This window comes from Spinacia oleracea, chromosome 6 (genome assembly GCF_020520425.1).
Source record: "Spinacia oleracea cultivar Varoflay chromosome 6, BTI_SOV_V1, whole genome shotgun sequence".
Classification (NCBI taxonomy): Eukaryota; Viridiplantae; Streptophyta; class Magnoliopsida; order Caryophyllales; family Amaranthaceae; genus Spinacia; species Spinacia oleracea.
Window position 1 is genome coordinate 80369759 of NC_079492.1, and position 16091 is coordinate 80385849.

A 16091-nucleotide genomic window follows, 5' to 3' on the forward strand; every position below is an offset into this window, starting at 1 on the left:
TTTTTATTTTCGTTTTCGTTTCTATTTAGATTCTAACGTTTTAATTATTTTTTTGTATTTTAAAGTTACTTTAATTATTTGATAAAGTCGTTGATATTGAAATATAAATTCTAACGATGTTTTATTTATTCATTATTATTATTATTATTATTATTATTTATTATTAAACATTTTCCTATTTCTTAAGTAAATAAAATAGATTATTTATTATTACTTTAATTATTTTATTATTATGAATTATATTTACAATAGGCTATACTATTTTCATGACAAGTTTAACATGAATATTTGTTTTCAAACAAAAGTAATTATTGTCGTATTTTACCAAATAAGCATATTTCTCTAATGTGAGTAACTACTTTAAAGTAATTATATTAGGTAAGTTTATTTGTTTTAAAGAGTTTTATTATAACATTATAAAATGTTTTCTTAAAGTGAATTCTAAAGTTGGTGATTATTTAGAATCTAAGGGTAGTTCGATGATAGGTTTTATTATAATTGGTTCGAATAACTACTAACATCGTGATTAAATTCTTACATTACAAGATTCGTTTCTCGGAATTCAAGGCGAACGATCCATTAAAGTTAATGAGTAAGAATTACGTATTACGGTATAAGGTAACATCTATTGCTAACACCCACAATCCCCTTCGCAAATACGTTTATGGAATTGATTTACAAATTTGAGAAATGCTTTATGATTTACAACCATGTTTATGATATGTTTTTTGTTTGGATTGTGGGATTCTCTTTTGATTACAATTATGATTTTATTAATGATTTTAATGAGCTTTGTGAAACATGATTTATGATTATGAAATGATATTCTGTCAACGCATGAATAAGAAACGAAACATGATAATGAAAAGCGAAAGACAAGGTTCTGGCAGTATTTGATCTGTTATGTTCTGTTCTGATTCTGATTCTGATTCTGATTCTGATTCTGATTATGGTCGTGCACGTACCCTCGTACCCCGCTACCCCATAATGGGTAACGTCTGTTTCTGTCTGATTATGATGGTACGATCTGGTGGGAGACGTCCTACATTCTGTTCATACTTGCCAGTAACCATGAATGAATGTTTTTAATAATATAATGGAAAACTATTTCATCTTATTGGTTTATCTTGAATTGCAAAAGATTTTATGAAATGATTTGCAAAAAGGTTTTACAATATTCTACTCTCCTTCTGTTTGCAAATAAAATGAATTGAAATGAATTTACGTTGTTAGGGTAGTTGTTACTGGGCCTCGGCTCATGATGTTGCTTTTGGTTTTAGGTACCGAAGAGGACAACAGGATGGATTAGTGTGAGGACGTATCACTTAAAGCAAGGTTACTCAGTTTAATAAGTGAGCTTCACTAGTTAATTATGTACTAAAACACTAGCTTTAATTCTAAGAATTATTATGGTTTGTATTATGACAATTTTGTTAATATCACGAGTCTTTTATTTCATTAATCTTAGTTTAGATTAATATTGAATTATGCGCCTTGTATCTCTCAATAGAGAGGTACGGCATGTGACGCACCGACTAAACTAGGATTCCGCTGCTAATCATGGATTAATTAACTTAATAAAATTGATTAGAAGTCGGGGCGTTACAGATTGGTATCAAGAGCAAAGGTTCTGCGACCAAAAAATAAAGCCTTACATGCTTTATGCTAATAAATGTACTTTAGGAATAAAATGAACTAAAATAGGTAATAGTGTTTAAAAGGAAATAGAATAATTGAAGAATTTGAGGATTAAGTTATTAAAATGGATTAATAAGTTTAAAATGAATTTTAGGTTTAAATTTTATGAGCGTGAGTGATAGGAACGGGAAATTGGGAACATTTTCTGTTTATAAATTGTTTTTGTGATTGTTAAAACGCTAAGTCTCAAGACTCGAATCATGTATTCCAAACGATTTAACGATTAGACGCACGACGTTCCAAACGGATTGACGGCAAATCAAACAACACCAAGAACGTCGAAATGACGTAACGAGACGACATTCTTGACAAATTGACCATGGCTTAAGAAACACCAAAAACGCTGAAATGACGTAACGAGACAACATTCTTGACAAATTGACGACTGCTTAAGAAACACCAAGAACGTTGAAATGACGTAACGGGACGACATTCTTGTCAACTTGACAACAGCTCAAACGACATCAAGAACTTCGAGGCAACGTAATCTAACGACTAATCATGACGTTCCTAACGACGCCTTCAACGACACTAAGAGCATCGAGATGACGTAATCTAGCGTACCAGACGATTTGACAAGGGCTTCAACCGAACGTTAATCGGTTATGAAAACCGATGAAAGTTTGGAATCATTAATTATCGTTTTGGTTGAAGTAGCAACGAGTGACGTAGAGCGTCGACCTCCACAATTGTGATGAAAATTGAGGACCTGAAATAACTCTTCAAGAAATAAAGACGAGACTCGAACAATCAAACTTTCGAAGACGCCCAAGGAGATGCTAATGAATGGAATTGGAAATTATCCGTCTGAAGAAAAGGGAATCGTTAATCTTCATGTATGCTACAAAATTCATCGAACTTTCTCGACTCATTCCAGACACGAATCCCTCGAAGGACAAAAGCAATGAATCGTTTCGAAATAAATCGCATGGAAGGACGATCGAACCTTGTTATCCGCACTCGCTTATCTTCTTACCTAAGAAACTCATACCCGGAGTATATATGATATTAACGTGGATAGAACGACGAATCGACGAGAAGAAATTTACAATAATTGTGAAGAAAATGAAACTTCAAGAAGGACAAACAAGGAACGAATCTTATAAAAGACAAATATCGAGGAAACAACGGTAACAACGGTATCAATATATCACAAGGATGTACCAAGTGTAGATGATTGAACCATACTCACAAGGAATGTCGAGCCACTACGAGAGAATGCTACATGCAAGAAAAGAAACCACCAAAAAGTTAAAGATTGCCATCGACGACCTCCAACACAACGCGACAATACGAACGATCAAACTAGTTGCGACCATGGAAATGCACTACGAATGCGAAATGTAATCCGACATGCACGTGCACGAATTTTTATAATGAAAAGTGATGGTCCTGACGTAATCGACGATATCTACAATGATAATTTCCTTATTGACTCTCGTTGGACACCATTTATTGATGATTGATGCGTACGATAAATTAACTAAAATTCCGGCTACAGAATAAACCATATTGACTTTTTGTTATACCACGTGCCAAGAGCTAGCTCTGCACTCGCTCTTTAAACATGTTTGAAAAATCCTTCTTTCCAGCAATGTGATTGAAATGAATCTAACCAATGTCAAAGCTATGGCTGATATGCGATCGATGAAAGATTTCTGAATCCGATATTTCGTTACTAACATAAGTTTTTCGAAAGTTCTAAATTCCAAGTTTCGAGGACGAAACTTTTTCTAAGGAGGTAAGGATGTAATACCCCGTATTTATGAACATATTTTTATTAATAATAATTAGCTTTATCGGCTTTTAAAGCATCTTAATTTGAACTTTTAAAATTTCTTTTATAAAACGAGTGAAGTATATTTCGTTTATATTTATTCTTTCGGTTATTTAAATTGATATTAAAATGTTTTGATTATAAATTATATTTAATTTCCTTAAATTTATCGATGTACTAAATTATGATTTTAAAGAAAATTTAACATTCTATAAGCGGAAATTATATTATTTATTGATTTTAAAGTTATTACGATTTAAGTTTAATTAATTTCTAAAACTTTATTAATTTATAAAATTACGATTTTTAAAACCGTAATGCTTTTTTATAGGCAACTTATTTTCTAAAAACGTATCGAGTTATTTATTAAAGTATTTTCTAAAATATATTCATTGGGTCAACCGTTTCAACATTACATAGTCAAGCCCAAACCAATAAGCCATTCAAGCCCATCAAAATGCCATCCTAAATCAGAATTTTAAACCCAAAAGAAAAAGGAAAACAAAAATCTCAACACCACCATCATCAAACATCACGCATCATCATCTTCTTCGCCATCATCACCATGTCCATCATCATACATCCATAGAAGCTTCTTGCAAGTTGCAAATTCACTGATCATCTTCTTCTACGTGTAACCCATCAATTCAAACACCATCACCAACCTTCTCCTCCACAAGAATCACCACCCAAATCATCCAATCAACATTGATTTTCAATCTGATTTCTCACACCATTTCACCTATAAATAGAGAAAGAACTTACCCAAATTCATTCACCAATTCAATGTTATACTTACCTCAAAGTTTCAGTTAATTTAATTGAAGAAAAGAAAACCAAAAATCTCCTTAATTCTTCTCTGCTTCTTGTTGTTCTCCTCCGCCGGATGCACCGCCGCGCCAACCACCTTGCCGCCCTCGCTCCGCCTCCTGCTCCTCCCTCCTGCTCACCGTCCTCCCTCAACCACCGTCGCATTCCTCCTCCCTCCTCCTTCTCTTTCCGTCGCTCACTCCTCCCTCTGCCTCCCCTCTCCCGCAACTCTCTCTCTTTCCCCTTCCCTTCTCGCTGCAGTCCGCCCGCAAACCACCACCACCAAAACCCGCGGCCACCACTCCTCGCCGTCTGCATCACGTACGGCACTGCCCCAGACCGACCAGCAAACCAACCCCACGCAGCTCCTCCTTCTCTTCCTCTCCTATGCTCCTCCTTTCTTTCGGGACTTTTCTCTGTAAACAAGACCAATATTTGGTCTTTAAAATCCCAACAAATACTAGACTTAAAGTACCTCAAGTCCATTTTCTTGACCCATTAATGAGTAAGTTGGCCCATTCTCATTTTCTAAAGCCTTATTTATTTATTGTTATATTTTTGCTATTCTATTTTTATTTTCGTTTTCGTTTCTATTTAGATTCTAACGTTTTAATTATTTTTTTGTATTTTAAAGTTACTTTAATTATTTGATAAAGTCGTTGATATTGAAATATAAATTCTAACGATGTTTTATTTATTCATTATTATTATTATTATTATTTACTATTAAACATTTTCCTATTTCTTAAGTAAATAAAATAGATTATTTATTATTACTTTAATTATTTTATTATTATGAATTATATTTACAATAGGCTATACTATTTTCATGATAAGTTTAACATGAATATTTGTTTTCAAACAAAAGTTATTAATGTCGTATTTTACCAAATAAGCATATTTCTCTAATGTGAGTAACTAATTTAAAGCACTTATATTAGGTAAGTTTATTTGTTTTAAAAGAGTTTTCTTATAACATTATAAAATTTTTTCTTAAAGTGAATTATAAAGTTGGTGATTATTTAGAATCTAAGGGTAGTTCGATGATAGGTTTTATTATAATTGGTTCGAATAACTACTAACATCGTGATTAAATTCTTACATTACAAGATTCGTTTCTCGAAATTCAAGGCGAACGATCCATTAAAGTTAATGAGTAAGAATTAGGTATTGCGGTATAAGATAACATCTATTGCTAACACCCACAATCCCCTTCGCAAATACGTTTATGGAATTGATTTATGAATTTGAGAAATGCTTTATGATTTACAACCATGTTTATGATATGTTTTTTGTTTGGATTGTGGGATTCTCTTTTGATTACAATTATGATTTTATTAATAATTTTAATGAGCTTTGTGAAACATGATTTATGATTATGAAATGATATTCTGTCAACGCATGAATAAGAAACGAAACATGATAATGAAAAGCGAAAGACAAGGTTCTGGCAGTATTTGATCTGTTCTGTTCTGATTCTGATTCTTATTCTGATTCTGATTCTGATTATGGTCGTGCACGTACTCTCGTACCCCGCTACCCCATAATGGGTAACGTCTGTTTCTGTCTGATTATGATGGTACGATCTGGTGGGAGACGTCCTACATTCTGTTCATACTTGCCAGTAACCATGAATGAATGTTTTTAATAATATAATGGAAAACTATTTCATCTTATTGGTTTATCTTGAATTGCAAAAGATTTTATGAAATGATTTGCAAAAAGGTTTTACAATATTCTACTCTCCTTCTGTTTGCAAATAAAATGAATTGAAATGAATTTACGTTGTTAGGGTAGTTGTTACTGGGCCTCGGCTCATGATGTTGCTTTTGGTCTTAGGTACCGAAGAGGACAACGGGATGGATTAGTGTGAGGACGTATCACTTAAAGCAAGGTTACTCAGTTTAATAAGTGAGCTTCACTAGTTAATTATGTACTAAAACACTAGCTTTAATTCTAAGAATTATTATGGTTTGTATTATGACAATTTTGTTAATATCACGAGTCTTTTATTTCATTAATCTTAGTTTAGATTAATATTGAATTATGCGCCTTGTATCTCTCAATAGAGAGGTACGGCATGTGACGCACCGACTAAACTAGGATTCCGCTGCTAATTATGGATTAATTAACTTAATAAAATTGATTAGAAGTCGGGGCGTTACAGATTGGTATCAAGAGCAAAGGTTCTGCTACCGAAAAATAAAGCCTTACAGGCTTTATGCTAATAAATGTACTTTAGGAATAAAATGAACTAAAATAGGTAATAGTGTTTAAAAGGAAATAGAATAATTGAAGAATTTGAGGATTAAGTTATTAAAATGGATTAATAAGTTTAAAATGAATTTTAGGTTTAAATTTTATGAGCGTGAGTGATAGGAACGGGAAATTGGGAACATTTTCTGTTTATAAATTGTTTTTGTGATTGTTAAAACGCTAAGTCTCAAGACTCGAATCATGTATTCCAAACGATTTAACGATTAGACGCACGACGTTCCAAACGGATTGACGGCAAATCAAACAACACCAAGAACGTCGAAATGACGTAACGAGACGACATTCTTGACAAATTGACTATGGCTTAAGAAACACCAAAAACGTTGAAATGACGTAACGAGACGACATTCTTGACAAATTGATGACGGCTTAAGAAACACCAAGAACGTTGAAATGACGTAACGGGACGACATTCTTGTCAACTTGACAACAGCTCAAACGACATCAAGAACTTCGAGGCAACGTAATCTAACGACTAATCATGACGTTCCTAACGACGCCTTCAACGACACTAAGAGCATCAAGATGACGTAATCTAGCGTACCAGACGATTTGACAAGGGCTTCAACCGAACGTTAATCGGTTATGAAAACCGATGAAAGTTTGGAATCATTAATTATCGTTTTGGTTGAAGTAGCAACGAGTGACGTAGAGCGTCGACCTCCACAATTGTGATGAAAATTGAGGACCTGAAATAACTCTTCAAGAAATAAAGACGAGACTCGAACAATCAAACTTTCGAAGACGCCCAAGGAGATGCTAATGAATGGAATTGGAAAATATCCGTCTGTAGAAAAGGGAATCGTTAATCTTCATGTATGCTACAAAATTCATCGAACTTTCTCGACTCATTCCAGACACGAATCCCTCGAAGGACAAAAGCAATGAATCGTTTCGAAATAAATCGCATTGAAGGACGATCGAACCTTGTTATCCGCACTCGCTTATCTTCTTACCTAAGAAACTCATACCCGGAGTATATATGATATTAACGTGGATAGAACGACGAATCGACGAGAAGAAATTTACAACAATTGTGAAGAAAATGAAACTTCAAGAAGGACAAACAAGGAACGAATCTTATAAAAGACAAATATTGAGGAAACAACGGTATCAATATATCACAAGGATGTACCAAGTGTAGAAGATTGAACCATACTCACAAGGAATTTCGAGCCACTACGAGAGAATGCTACATGCAAGAAAAGAAACCACCAAAAGGTTAAAGATTTCCATCGACGACCTCCAACACAACGCGACAATACGAACGATCAAACTAGTTGCGACCATGGAAATGCACTACGAATGCGAAATGTAATCCGACATGCACGTGCACGAATTTTTATAATGAAAAGTGATGGTCCTGACGTAATCGACGATATCTACAATGATAATTTCCTTATTGACTCTCATTGGACACCATTTATTGATGATTGATGCGTACGATAAATTAACTAAAATTCCGGCTGCAGAATAAACCATATTGACTTTTTGTTATACCACGTGCCAAGAGCTAGCTCTGCACTCGCTCTTTAAACATGTTTGAAAAATCGTTCTTTCGAGCAATGTGATTGAAATGAACCTAACCAATGTCAAAGCTATGGCTGATATGCGATCGATGAAAGATTTCTGAATCCGATATTTCGTTACTAACATAAGTTTTTCGAAAGTTCTAAATTCCAAGTTTCGAGGACGAAACTTTTTCTAAGGAGGTAAGGATGTAATACCCCGTATTTATGAACATATTTTTATTAATAATAATTAGCTTTATCGGCTTTTAAAGCATCTTAATTTGAACTTTTAAAATTTCTTTTTATAAAACGAGTGAAGTATATTTCGTTTATATTTATTCTTTCGGTTATTTAAATTGATATTAAAATGTTTTGATTATAAATTATATTTAATTTCCTTAAATTTATCGATGTACTAAATTATGATTTTAAAGAAAATTTAACATTCTATAAGCGAAAATTATATTATTTATTGATTTTAAAGTTATTACGATTTAAGTTTAATTAATTTCTAAAACTTTATTAATTTATAAAATTACGATTTTTAAAACCGTAATGCTTTTATATAGGCAACTTATTTTCTAAAAACGTATCGAGTTATTTATTAAAGTATTTTCTAAAATATATTCATTGGGTCAACCGTTTCAACATTACATAGTCAAGCCCAAACCAATAAGCCATTCAAGCCCATCAAAATGCCATCCTAAATCAGAATTTTAAACCCAAAAGAAAAAGGAAAACAAAAATCTCAACACCACCATCATCAAACATCACGCATCATCATCTTCATCGCCATCATCACCATGTCCATCATCATACATCCATGGAAGCTTCTTGCAAGTTGCAAATTCACTGATCATCTTCTTCTACGTGTAACCCATCAATTCAAACACCATCACCAACCTTCTCCTCCACAAGAATCACCACCCAAATCATCCAATCAACATTGATTTTCAATATGATTTCTCACACCATTTCACCTATAAATAGAGAAAGAACTTACCCAAATTCATTCACCAATTCAATGTTATACTTACCTCAAAGTTTCAGTTAATTTAATTGAAGAAAAGAAAACCAAAAATCTCCTTAATTCTTCTCTGCTTCTTGTTGTTCTCCTCCGCCGGATGCACCGCCGCGCCAACCACCTTGCCGCCCTCGCTCCGCCTCCTGCTCACCGTCCCCCCTCAACCACCGTCGCACTCCTCCTCCCTCCTCCTTCTCTTTCCGTCGCTCACTCCTCCCTCTGCCTCCCCTCTCCCGCAACTCTCTCTCGTTCCCCCTCCCTTCTCGCTGTAGTCCGCCCGCAAACCACCACCACCAAAACCCGCGGCCACCACTCCTCGCCGTCTTCATCACGTACGGAACTGCCCCAGCCCGACCAGCAAACCAACACCACGCAGCTCCTCCTTCTCTTCCTCTCCTATGCTCCTCCTTTCTTTCGGGACTTTTCTCTGTAAACAAGACCAATATTTGGTCTTTAAAATCCCAACAAATACTAGACTTAAAGTACCTCAAGTCCATTTTCTTGACCCATTAATGAGTAAGTTGGCCGATTCTCATTTTCTAAACCCTTATTTATTTATTGTTATATTTTTGCTATTCTATTTTTATTTTCGTTTTTGTTTCTATTTAGATTCTAACGTTTTAATTATTTTTTTGTATTTTAAAGTTACTTTAATTATTTGATAAAGTCGTTGATATTGAAATATAAATTCTAACGATGTTTTATTTATTCATTATTATTATTATTATTATTTATTATTAAACATTTTCCTATTTCTTAAGTAAATAAAATAGATTATTTATTATTATTTTAATTATTTTATTATTATGAATTATATTTACAATAGGCTATACTATTTTCATGACAAGTTTAACATGAATATTTGTTTTCAAACAAAATTAATTAATGTCGTATTTTACCAAATAAGCATATTTCTCTAATGTGAGTAACTAATTTAAAGTAATTATATTAGGTAAGTTTATTTGTTTTAAAAGAGTTTTCTTATAACATTATAAAATATTTTCTTAAAGTGAATTATAAAGTTGGTGATTATTTAGAATCTAAGGGTAGTTCGATGATAGGTTTTATTATAATTGGTTCGAATAACTACTAACATCGTGATTAAATTCTTACATTACAAGATTCGTTTCTCGGAATTCAAGGCGAACGATCCATTAAAGTTAATGAGTAAGAATTAGGTATTGCGGTATAAGGTAACATCTATTGCTAACACCCACAATCCCCTTCGCAAATACGTTTATGGAATTGATTTATGAATTTGAGAAATGCTTTATGATTTACAACCATGTTTATGATATGTTTTTTGTTTGGATTGTGGGATTCTCTTTTGATTACAATTATGATTTTATGAATGATTTTAATGAACTTTGTGAAACATGATTTCTGATTATGAAATGATATTCTGTCAACGCATGAATAAGAAACGAAACATGATAATGAAAAGCGAAAGACAAGGTTCTGGCAGTATTTGATCTGTTCTGTTCTGATTCTGATTCTGATTCTGATTATGGTCGTGCACGTACCCTCGTACCCCGCTACCCCATAATGGGTAACGTCTGTTTCTGTCTGATTATTATGGTACGATCTGGTGGGAGACGTCCTACATTCTGTTCATACTTGCCAGTAACCATGAATGAATGTTTTTAATAATATAATGGAAAACTATTTCATCTTATTGGTTTATCTTGAATTGCAAAAGATTTTATGAAATGATTTGCAAAAAGGTTTTACAATATTCTACTCTCCTTCTGTTTGCAAATAAAATGAAATGAAATGAATTTACGTTGTTAGGGTAGTTGTTACTGGGCGTCGGCTCATGATGTTGCTTTTGGTTTTAGGTACCGAAGAGGACAATGGGATGGATTAGTGTGAGGACGTATCACTTAAAGCAAGGTTACCCAGTTTAATAAGTGAGCTTCACTAGTTAATTATGTACTAAAACACTATCTTTAATTCTAAGAATTATTATGGTTTGTATTATGACAATTTTGTTAATATCACGAGTCTTTTATTTCATTAATCTTAGTTTAGATTAATATTGAATTATGTGCCTTGTATCTCTCAATATAGAGGTACGGCATGTGACGCACCGACTAAACTAGGATTCCGCTGCTAATTGTGGATTAATTAACTTAATAAAATTGATTAGAAGTCAGGGCGTTACAAAGACCCTTTGAATGTGAGGTGCACCAAATTCAAGAAAGTGTGCAAGGGGAAGATAAGCAAGGCTGGATCTTCATCCACCCCCGGAGGGCAACTGGCGCCTTCCAAGAGCAAGATGAGGAAAAATGATTCTCCTTCAACATCACAATGCTTCAATTGTAATGAAATTGGTCATTACAAGCGAGGTTGCCCAAAACTAAAGGAAGAGAAGAAGGACGGAAACGTTGCTTCTCCTTTAGGTATGTATGTTATACATTGTAATCTTGCTAATTCTACTTCTTGGGTATTAGATACTGGTTGTGGCTCACACTTATGTTCCAATTCGCAGGGACTAAGGAGAAGTAGAAGGCTTGATAAAGGCGAGATGGATCTACACGTGGGAAATGGAGCACGGATTGCTGCATTAGCCGTAGGATCTTATTTTATTTCTTTGCCTAGTGGTTTGGTTTTGGAACTAGAAAACTGTTACTATGTTTATAGTATCACCAGAAACATTATTTCCGTTTCAAGTTTGGATTCTAAAGGTTTTAGTTTTCAATTTAAAGACAATAGTTGTTCTTTTGCTTTGAATGGAATGTTTTATGGTTCAGCACAACAAGAAAATGGTCTATATGTGCTAGATACGAGCAAACACATTTATAACATAAATACTAAAAAGGCTAAAACTGGTGATTCGGATCTCACATTTCTGTGGCATTGTCGATTAGGCCATATAAACACAAAGCGCATGGAAATACTTCAACGAAAGGGAATTCTAGAATCATTCAACTTAGAGAAGATTGATCAATGCGAATCTTGTTTACTTGGCAAAATGAAAAAGCAACCTTTCTCAAAGGTGGGAGAAAGAGCAATCGAACTACTAGGGCTAATACAAAAGGACGTATGTGGGCCTATGAGTATGAAAGCTAGAGGTGATTCCACTATTTCATAATGTTTACAGACGATTTCAGTAGATATGGCTATATTTACTTAATGAAACACAAGTCTGGATCGTTTGAGAAATTCCGAGAATTTCAAAATGAAGTAGAGAATCAACATGGCAAGAAAATCAAAGCTCTAAGATTGGGTCGAGGAGGTGAATATCTTATCCACGAGTTTAATGACCATAAAAAAGAATGCGATATTCTTTCTGAATTAACTGCTCCGGGGACACGGTACCTCAATGGAATGGAGTGTCGGAACGGAGAAACAGGACCTTACTCGATATGGTCAGGTCAATGATGGGTCAAGCCGAACTTCCTTTACAGTTTTGGGGACATGTGTTGCAAACTGCAGCACTCACACTGAATCGTGCTCCGTCAAAAGCTGTTGAAAAGACTCCATACGAGTTATGGACTGGGAAACTTCCAAAGTTGTCTTTTCTAAAGATTTGGGGTTGCGAAGCATATGTCAAGCGATTAATTTCGGATAAGCTCGAACCAAAATCTGAAAAATATTTCTTTGTTGGGTATCCAAAAGAAACAAAGGGGTATTACTTCTACAACAAGTTAGACAACAAGGTATTCGTTGCTCATGACGGTGTCTTTTTGGAAAGAAATCATATTTCCAAATTGACAAGTGGGAGAATAATAGACTTCGAAGAGATTCGAGACGAACAACGAACCAAGAACTCTTTAGAAGCAGTTCAGGATGAATAACCTCCAAGGTCTTTAGAAGAGCCAGTGGGAGTAGTTCCTCAAAACGTTGTTTCCCCTCGTAAGTCAAATAGAACTAAGGTTCAGCCGGACATATGGACAGGCGTCCTCTTGACTGAAAACTTAGACGTTCTCATATTAGATAGTGATGAACCTATGACTTATAAGCAAGATATGACGAGCCCAAGATCCACTAAATTGTTAGAGGCCATGAAATCTGAAATATACTCCATGTCTGAAAATCAAGTCTGGGATTTGGTAGATTTGCCGGATGGGTTTACACCTATCGGATGCAAATGGGTCTTCAAATTGAAGAAAGACAAAGATGGAATTGTATATATATACAAGGCTGGATTGGTAGCAAAAGGTTACAGGCAAGTTCACGGCGTTGACTACGATGAAACCTTTTCTCCAGTCGCGATGCTTAAGTCTATTCGGATAATCCTTGCGATTGTCGCGTTTCATGACTATGAAATATGGCAAATGGATGTCAAAACTGCCTTCTTGAATGGTGTTTTAGAAGAGACTATGTTTATGACGCAGCCGGAGGGTTTTGTCGATCAAAAGAACCAAGGAAAGGTATGCAAGCTTAAAAATTCCATTTACGGACTAAAGCAGGCATCAAGGAGTTGAAATAAACGATGTGATGAACCAGTCAATAAGTTTGGCTTCATCAAGAATCAAGACGAATCTTGTGTATACAAGAAAGTCAGTGGGAGTAAAATTGCATTCCTAGTCTTGTATGTTGATGACATACTACTTATTGGAAACGACATTCCTATGTTGGAGTCTGTAAAGACTTGGCTTGGAAAGTGTTTCTCAATGAAGGACTTAGGAGAGGCACAATACATATTGGGCATCAAGATCTATAGGGATAGATCTAAGAGGATGATTGGACTAAGCCAAAGCACTTACATTGACAAAGTGCTAGCTAGGTTCAATATGATGGAAGCCAAGAGAGGCCATCTACCCATGTCACATGGCACATATCTAAGCAAGAGTTAGTGTCCTAGAACATCTAATGAGCGTAGAAAGATGAGTGGGGTTCCATACGCTTCGGCTATTGGAACCACCATGTATGCTATGATTTGTACAAGGCCGGATGTTTCGTTCGCACTCAGTGCAACGAGCAGGTACCAGTCAGAACCATGTGAGGCACATTGGACTGCTGCCAAGAACATCCTAAAGTACCTGAAAAGGACTAAGGAACAGTTTTTGGTTTATGGTGGTACAGATGTGTTGATTGTTAAGGGCTATACGGACACAAGCTTTCAAACCGACAGAGATGATTTCAAATCACAGTCTAGGTTTGTGTTCTGCCTCAACGGCAGAGCAGTAAGCTGGAAAAGTGCTAAGCAAAGACTAATATTGAGGATTCTACAACTGAAGCCGAGTACATTGTTGCCTCAGAAGCAGCAAAGGAAGCTGTTTGGATTCGGAAGTTCATCGAAGAACTTGGGGTTCTCCCCTCCATTAAAGGACCAATAGCTTTGTATTGCGACAATAGCGGAGCCATTTCCCAGGCAAAGGAGCCTAGGAGCCATCAGAAGTCCAAGCACGTACTGCGGCGATTTCATATACTTCGAGAGATCGTTAAAAGGAAAGAAATCGACATATGCAAGGTTGGAACTGACGACAACGTCGCAGATCCATTGACTAAACTGTTGCCACAAGTGAAGCACAACACACATGTAGCAACCATGGGAATCAAGCATGTTGGAGACTGGCTTTGATTTTCTAAGTTTTGTTTTAGAACATTTGTTAGATCTATGTTTAAAACAATTGATTTAACCATTTCATATTTATGAAATTTTTATTTCATATTCATTTAATTTTGGTTTAGTATTAAATGATAAGTCCATGTGATTCAAAACATTCAAATGGGATGTCAAGATGGATTCTTCGACAAAGAAACACCCACAAGTGAACTTGAATATTGAAGTCACGAAGGATCCCTAATCCAGGTCATTGAAAGGTGGACGACCAATGACTAATGAAGATTAGATTGCAAGTAGATTCTTGGTTCTGTTTCTTGAACTAGTTTGACTGGATATCAGAATATTTTGCATAGATACTTATTGGATCTTGTATCGGATAGACCATGTGAATACTTTAAGAGATTAAAGTCATGTCATAAGTAGTTCTCATTAATGGTGATTAGAACCATTCCTCATAACATGAGCGATTATGTCTGCTCGTTTGAGAATTAGTTCGCTTTGATGCTCGCTAAACGTTGCATCGTAAAAGGAGGCTATAAACGCAGTTATTGGGCGTACTATGAATCAAAGTGAGTGTTCATTGATTGCAAGAATGGATTGTCCTCCTATCTTTGATAGGATATGGTGTTGTTGTGTAACAAGGCCTCTCGAAGAGTTAGATACTGTAAAATGCATGGCCGTGCTCAGAATGGTTAAGGCTTAACCTTCTGTAAAACTTTAACAGTTGAGCTCTGTAATCCGAGAAACACTTCTGTACCTAATAAGGATGGCTTGGATCTTACCTTATGTTCAGTAAGTAACACTAGGTGACAAAGGAATGTGAATGAACACTTGTCTGAATGACAAGTGGGAGACTGAAGGAAATATGTCCTTCACCCAAGGTGAATTAAGTCTAATAACCAAGGTTCAGATTAATTGCGAACAATTAATTCAGTGAGATCAAGTGATCGGAACAGCTAGCTGGAGCAATGCTTCCGATCAGTGAGTTCTAATGAATATTAAGCTCACAACTTACTCTTGACTGAACCTACAAGGTCACACCAATGGCATATAACAGATCACCGGATTAAATGAATCGGAAATTCATTTAATATCTTTTCGGGAATTAGTTTTGGAAAATGTATTATACGATACGACCTTGAATCGGAATCGTATATCGTATCGCGAATATTCGTAAGCTGGGCGAAACGAATAAAACATATCGTATGACGGTGATTCGTCGTATACGATACGATAAATAATAGCCGTAAGGTATTAGTCGTGAATACGAAGGGCATCGGAGCTGCCGGCCCGTCGAGCCAAGCACGCAAGCGTGCAAGGCCCAACGAGCCAGCGAGCTCGCGAGCAAGGCGAGCAAGCTAGCCCGTGTGGCACGAGCACGCAACAGCAGCAGCAGCATAGCAGCGACGAGCGAGCAAGGCCCATGGCCCAGCTGCGCGTGCTGTGGGCTTCGGCCTGCAGCGTGTGGCTGGGCGTTGG